This window comes from Aquarana catesbeiana, linkage group LG02 (assembly GCF_042186555.1).
Source record: "Aquarana catesbeiana isolate 2022-GZ linkage group LG02, ASM4218655v1, whole genome shotgun sequence".
Taxonomy (NCBI): domain Eukaryota; kingdom Metazoa; phylum Chordata; class Amphibia; order Anura; family Ranidae; genus Aquarana; species Aquarana catesbeiana.
Genome location: NC_133325.1, coordinates 37692776 through 37700492, shown reverse-complemented (window position 1 = coordinate 37700492; position 7717 = coordinate 37692776). Strand labels below are relative to the sequence as shown.

Here is a 7717-nt window from a genome sequence, read left to right as displayed (position 1 = left end):
ATAGGACTTGGTCATTTATTATATATATGTTTCTCCATAAATGGCAGTTTTTATAAGGTAGTTGTCTCCACAGAGGAGGTCGGCCTGATAGGTGGCTGAGAATTCGGCGTAAAGTATAGGAACCCTTTCTACATGTTCACCCCGTGTCATGACTTTAGTACTTTAAGAGTATAAACGTCAAAAGGGGAGGACGTTATTTACTAGGGGTCCTGAGGGAAGTGAGAGGGATCCTCAATGGGAAGCCTTGACCAGGCTGAATAACCATTGCTGAGAAACTAGAAAACATTTCCCAATCACTATTCCTACCCCTGGAATAAGCGATAGAAGAAGATTCTGCCATCGCCAATCACCTATCCACCACCAATTCACAAGGAAAGGAGCATTCATTACAGATCTGTCATTTAACACTGGATAACTTCTTATTAACTAATTGTGACCCCCCCCCCCCCCATGAGGAAGAATGACCTCCAACTATCCAGAGGTCGTTGTTCCTCTAGTCCTAAACTGCTACAGTTTGTGAGAGACTGTATTGTATATACTGTACCTGGGTCTTTCCTCAGCTATTTAACTATGTAACTACCTAAGCAGTATAATATTACACGGTACTTACTTTTCTCAATGTCTTCCACAGGGGTCCTAGGAGGCAACTCAGCATTCCTTGGCAGCAATGACCTATCTTCCTGGCTTGTTTTACAGGACGTATGGAGATATTGAAGTTCAAAGTATATTTTCTCCATTTCTTTTTTGTAGTCTTGACTTTTTCAGACTTTTCTTTCCCTCCACATTCTTCCCCTTCCCCTTCACTTCCTTCCCCTGCACTTCCTTCCCCTGCACTTCCTCCAACGTCACTTCCTTCCCTATATTTTTTTTTAGTGTCACTTTCTTCAATGACACTTTCTTCTGTGCATTTTCTTCCTTCCCCTTTGCTTTTTTCAACGTGACTTGGCCAGGATCTCTTTATCTCTCCTAGCTCATTCAGCCGGATGTTTTTCGCTTGGCTTACTTCCTTTTCCTCCTCTCTTTCCTGTCTTTCCTCTTCCCACATCTCTTTTATTCCCTTACCCGGCCACGTTTCTTTTACCTTGCCCAGCCTACTCGCCTGGAACGCTTTCCTTTCGTCAGTTCCACTCCTCTCCATATGAGCCTATAAGGAAAAAAAAAAGAACAAGAAGGTAAGTGCAAGTACAGATTTGTCACTCTACTCTTTCTTTAAAGCGGAGTTCCACCCAAAAATGGAACTTCCGCTTTAAGTGATGGTGACCCCCTGACATGCCACATTTGGCATGTCATTTTTTTTTGGGGGTAGGAGCGGGTACCCTGTTTTTAGAGGCACCCAGCTCCCACTTCCTCCCCTGGCGCCGGAAAGGAAGATCACCTCTCCCCCCTCCCTCCCTGCAATCTTCTGGGACACGTCACAGGTCCAATAAGATTGCCCGGCCATTCACAGCGTGCAGCTGAGTGGCGATGCATACTGGCACATTATTCCTTTACTTTGCAGGATTTAAAAAAAAAAAAGAAACTTTGGCGGTTTACTTCCTCTTTAATGCATGGAATGCATTTAAGGTGAAAAACCTTCAGCCTTTAGAACCACTTTATAATTAAATCAGGAAGGCTGGCAACTCTTGAATAAAAGTACTTTATTAGTTACATGGGTACAGGCTATACTTTAACACGTTTCGGCTAAGAAGCCTTCATCAGATTATGCTTTAATGAAGACTTCCTAGCCGAAACGCGTCAGCGTATAGCCTGTACCTATATAACTAATAAAGTACTTTTATTCAGGAGCATACCCGTGTAGCCAGCCTTCCTGATTTAAGTATCGTATCTGTGGGGCCTGAATGTCCCGGCTAGAGCACTGGATCGTGGACTTTTATATTAGCAGTTGAGCTGGGGTGACAATTTGTTACTCACTTTAACTATAACTACCTAAGCAAAAAAGCCCATCCAGCGCTCAGACCAAGGAACTTCACCCAGGGGCTGTGGCACGTAATGATTTCAGCCACGCCGCCCTCCTCAGACTGGGCAAAGTTCAGAAAACTGTAAAAACATGTACAAGAGGGCGCAAACGCCTAGTGCGGGGGGTGGGCAACCTCGGCCCTCCGGCTGTTTTAAAACTACAAGTCCCATGACACATTGCAAGACCCTGACAATCACAGGCATGAGCCCTGGAGGCAGAGGTATGATGGGATTTGTAGTTTGGGCCGAAGCTGCCTACCCCTGGCATAGTGCATTACCTCCAAAATCATTTTATTTAAAAATCATATAAAGTAATATACTTACAAAAGCTCGACAAAAACAGCAATCCAGAAAGTGTGATTGGCATCGCCACCGACGCCACACAATGAAGAAGCTTACGCGTTTCGGGGGGGGACAGACCCCGTTTCAGTGCCCATCTCACTTGCTGCTATTGTCTAGCTTGATTCTAATTGGCTTTTGTGAGTATATTACTTTATTTGAATTTAAATGATTTTGGAGGTAGTGCACTAGGCGCAGGCGCCCTCTTGTACATGTTTTCATAGCTACCTAAGCATTATAATATTATGGGATACTTACTATGCTGGCCTGGCTGTATGTAACCTTGTCATCTCTTCTGCTCTCTATTCCTCCTTGTTCCACTTCAATTTCTATTCTCTCCCTCTCTTCTTTTCTTTTTCCTTCCTCCCCCTCGCTCCCTCTCCCTTGTGAATAGTCGTATTCACTTGCGACCGCACTAATAAAGGACGTCCCTCCAAATGAGACATGGGAAGCGGTTCGCTTCTCACGTCCTTTCTTGCTGAGATCTTTGCTTTTCCTGAGAGCGCTTTTCAGGGCTCTCTTGATTGGCTCGGCCTCCATCAGATTGTCCCCCTCTATTTTCCTGTCCTTTCCTGCAACCACTTTTTCTCTCTTCTCTTGGAGCTCTCTCTCTAGCTTTCTCTCCACTTCCTCCTTTATCCTCATTTCATTCTCCCTGAGCTCCTCCCCTTCTCTGTCTATCTCCTCTTGTCTCCACCTTCTTGCTTTCCTCATCCTTGCTTCCTCCTCCCTAACTGCGTCCGCTTGTGCTTTCTTCTTTAGGAACGCCTCCTCACTCTGACGCACTTCCTCACTCTGACGCACTTCCTCACTCTGACGCACTTCCTCACTCTGACGCACTTCCTTTCTGTTTTGCATTTTCACCTTAAAAAAAAAAAAATAAATAAAAGAAATGGTGAGTTGACGTGAAGTTGAAATATTAAAGTGGAACTCCGCTCCAAAACTTTTTTGTTTAAAATTTTAGATGGGGAGGTGAAAAGTATTTCCAAATATTTCTAAGGTTCGTTATTTTCTGTGAAAATTATATTACACTTTTTAAAAGAGTTACTCATCAGTTGGTGACTTAGATATTACAAAAAGTTTTATAAGGATCTAAAAAAAAAAAAAAAAAAAAGGTGGTAACTGAACTTCCACTTTAAGAAAACAAGACAATAATACAATTTTATATAGTAAAGGGCACATATAATAAGGGTACAAAAAGACACTTACTGATTAGATCTGTCTTGACAATAAATTCAGAATCCAACTACGAAAAATCTCTTTGAACGCTCAAATAAGTCTAGAATAACACCTGCAGAGAGAAAAAAAACAAAACGATTAATTTTTTTCTTTTACTTTAAGTGGTTAAAGTAAATCCTATAAAAAAAAAAATATATCTATATATATACATATATAAAAAAAATAAAAAGAGAGAGAGAGATCCTGTTCCCTTATAGCGCATTAAACAGTACAGTTTTTATAAAAACGATTTACAGAGCAGGTCTGGTGCTAGAATGACTGCCCATAATCTGAGAATCGCGGTGATACCTCACATGTGTTGGACGATTGCTGTTTGCGTTTGTGCAGGACCGTCCCAGGCGTTCGCCTTTGAACGAGGGGGGGGGTAGGGGGTCACTTTAACATTTTTTTTTTTAATTTCATTATTAATTCGTTTATTTTTATACAGTTGCTTTTAAAATGTACGCCTTTTAGTCGCTGTTGCGCGAGCGTGCGCAATTTTAACGCGTTTGGTATCTATTTACTCGGCGTAACAACATATTTTACTAAACAATTGAGTTGTGTTGTGGTTTTTTTTTTTTTTTTTGCATTATTTTTTTTTCCCCAAAAAAAATTGCATTTGAAAAACCGCTGCGCAAATACAGCGTGACATAAAAAAAAACTGCAAAGCCCACCCGCAATTGTCATTTAAAGTAACGCAGAGCCGTATCGGAAAAAAATGGCCTGGTCAGGAAGAGGGGGGGAGGGGGGGTAAATCTTCCAGGGCTAAAATGGTTAAAAAAAAAAACATATATAATAATGTTTGGGGGTTTGAAGTAAATTTCTAGCAAAAAAAAAAAAAATACTCATTTGTTACATAAGGTGTCAGAAAAAGCCTGGTGGTTAAAAAATGTCAGCAAAAACGCACTTTCTAATTGAAATGCATTGAAAATGGATACTTTTTTTTTTTTTGTGTGATTTTTATTTCCCGGTGATTGATACGAAAAACCCCGGCGCTGGAAATAAGTATTCCAATCTTATAAACCAGTATAAATACGATGTGTGCAATGGATAGAAAGACTTTCCCCAGTAACTGGTACCACAACCCCGGCGCTGGAAATAAAACATTTACTTTCTATACATTTAAATAATAATAAAAGTTCATATATTAGTGACGGATTTCTCTCTATATTATCTTCTATGTATTATTTCTATATTTATGTCATGTCAGTGAATGATTCGCCATCAGTGAAGAACATTCTATGGATGATTGTATGTAGAACACAGAGCAACAAATACAACGTACCTCTCTCTACCGCTCTCCAGACTAGAATGACTCTGGCACAGCTCCGCACTCACTATAATGGCTGAGAAGGGAGCTATACTGTGACGTCACTGCGCAACTCGGCCAGGGACCTCCCATATATGGGCATGCCACTGTTACTCTCAGTCTGCGTGAGATGAGAAAAAGGGAGTCACGTGACCATACGGAGCGGACCTGTTTGAGAACTAGTCTCTGTTTACCCCCAATCAGGCTCCGCCCAATCCTCGGCCATGGGATCTAACTGCGTGAGGGGAAGGGGGCGGGCGCTGTGGCCCGCCCATCCCTAAAAACACCGCCCACAAGACAATAGTGTCTTTACATCACCCCCTCCCTGTCCCCGCCCACCCTAAACACAGCCCTCCCCCTCTGGTCATTCATGTGCGGAGGGAGGGGAGGTGTCTCAGCCGGGAGGGGGAGGAGTTAGTGTAATGGAGTCTCCTCTTATTGGATGATGGATCTGATGCTGTGTATGGAGATTCATAACCAATCCGCCATAACGATCATATCTCCCCCTCCCCCTCCATCTTATTAATGTGCGTCCAATCCAGGTGTTATAGATGATCGTCCAATCATATCTTCCCTCCTAATCCGTCTAATAAGGGGGGTCCTGGACCTCCATAGAAGATTGTACGATCCCCTATACACCATACAATCTGATTGTACAATCTCCTATACAACATACAATCTGATTGTACGATCTCCTATACAACATACAATCTGATTGTACGATCTCCTATACAACATACAATCTGATTGTACGATCTTCTACACGCCGTACAATCTGATTTACGATCTTCTACACACCGTACAATCTGATTTACGATCTTCTACACACCGTACAATCTGATTTACGATCTTCTACACACTGTACAATCTGATTTATGATCTCCTATACACCGTACAATCTGATTGTACGATCTCCTACACACCGTACAATCTGATTGTACGATCTCCTATAGATCTGCCATCAACTATGTATGATTGTATGATGTGTGTGGGGGGCGGATATGATTGTACAATCTGATTGTATGATGTGTGTGGGGGCGGATATGATTGTACAATCTGATTGTATGATGTATGGAGGGTGGATTGTCAGGTTATCATTGCTGTCTGTGTCCCCATTGGGGAGATTTTCCCTCTCTATGTCTCCTGATTACCGTTATCACAGAGAGTCACCAAAACAGGAATAGAGGGGAAATCTCTCCAATGGGGACACTGGTTCTGAAGGATTTCTTCTCACTTCCTGTTGTGTCTATGGGACAGAAAGTGAAGGGAAATCTCCCCATTGGGGACACAGATGACAGAAAACACCTGACAGGGGTGACAACCCTGGATGAGAAGGTTCCCCTCCCCCCTCTTCCCATCTGGGATGACTTCTCCATGTTTCTGGGATTCTCCGGATGAGATAATGAGAGGGAGATTCCGGCTGTAATATCGGCTCCCTGATGTGGAACGTTTATAGACGGACGTCGGTCAGGAAGGGGTTAAGGCACGCTCTGACCTCAGCCAATCACAGCCATGGGGGAGGAGCTCCAGTCACCGGCCTCCAGCAGGGGGCGGGCACTAGGGTGAGTCCATGGCAGGGATAGGCTGGAAGTCACCTTCAGGGCGGGTCCTATGTGGGGCGGATGTCCAAACTCTTCTGGTAAAAAGTGACCCCCCCACAGATCGCTCTTCAGGTCCAGAGCTGCCGGCATTGGCTCATCATTTACCAGGAACTTCCTCTAGAACATACAGGGGGTCCCGGGGGGGTCCTTTATAATTTCCCTGCCGGGGGCCCATCCATGTGGGGGGGGGGGGCTACATCTTTGTGTGTGGGTGTCCGGTCCTCCTGTAGGGGGCGGTATAACCCGAGAAAATAAAAAGATTTTATGATGAAGACAGAAAACTGACTGCAGTCTCCTACCTGTAATCACCAGCTCAGCAGCTGATTGGCTGATCAGTTTATGGAGGAGGTGGGGGAGGGGTATCGGCACATTTACAGATATCAGACATTGTGGGGGGTGAAGCGGCTCTAATCTACATCTTGGATCTGTGTTTGTAGCCGAGGGTCCGGAGTTCCTCTTTAGGTTGATGGATGTTCCTGGAGGTGTCAGTGTATCTCTTCCCTCCCACCGAGATCACAGCCCACCCTCCGACACCGCCTACATCTGCTTTCCTCTCCAGAAGGACGGCGCCATCTGTGTTCAGACATCATCCAGGGTCACCTGGACTATAATGCTGCAGCCTCCGATGTTATGATTTGTTAAAATGTTGCAATCTGATCCCTGAGGACATCATCTCCGCCTAGGCAAAGCCACTGATTGGTTCCCCAGCCCCCCCCCCCCGAGATTGTCAGCTCTTGGGCCCAGCCTGCTGTTATTGTTTTTCCCTCTTTTTTTCCTGCGGGGTGGCAGGGAGTGGAATTATTCCAGGGTGTTCCGGTGATGGATGGCTTCCCCGCCGACAGCTGAATGTAAAAAAAAAAAAAACATTGTGGGCAATACAAAAATGTGAAAAACGTGACGTTGGGGTCCCCCCCAGCTCCCCCCAATCCATACTAGGCCTTTTTCGGGTTTGATGTGGATTTTAAAGGGAACCCCAAGCCAAAAATTGAAAAAGAAAACGGCGTGAGGTCCCCCCCCAAAATCCATACCAGACTCTTATCCGAGCATGCAGCCTGGCAGGCCAGGATAGGGGGGGACAAGCGAGCGCTCCCCCCCCCCCCCACCCCTTCCTAAACTGTACCAGGCCACATGCCCTCAACATGGGGAGGGTGCTTTAGGGTCCCCCCCAAAGCACCTTGGGGACAAGGGCCTCTTCCCCACAACCCTGGCCGGTGGTTGTGGGGGTCTGTGGGTGGAGGGCTTATCGGAATCTGGAAGCCCCCCTTTAATAAGGAGGACCCCCCATATCCCGCCC

The 7717-nt window shown here is 44.9% G+C and overlaps 1 long non-coding RNA gene across 1 annotated transcript; it reads right to left on the bottom strand.

The window, feature by feature from the left end:
* Nucleotides 1–490: 490 nt before the first annotated feature.
* Nucleotides 491–4959, bottom strand: LOC141129729 (uncharacterized). The gene is made up of 4 exons (XR_012241853.1): nt 4799–4959; nt 3505–3586; nt 2993–3159; nt 491–1144 (listed from the first exon to the last, which is right to left on the bottom strand). It is a non-coding gene; the product is annotated as an uncharacterized lncRNA (long non-coding RNA).
* Nucleotides 4960–7717: the final 2758 nt, after the last annotated feature.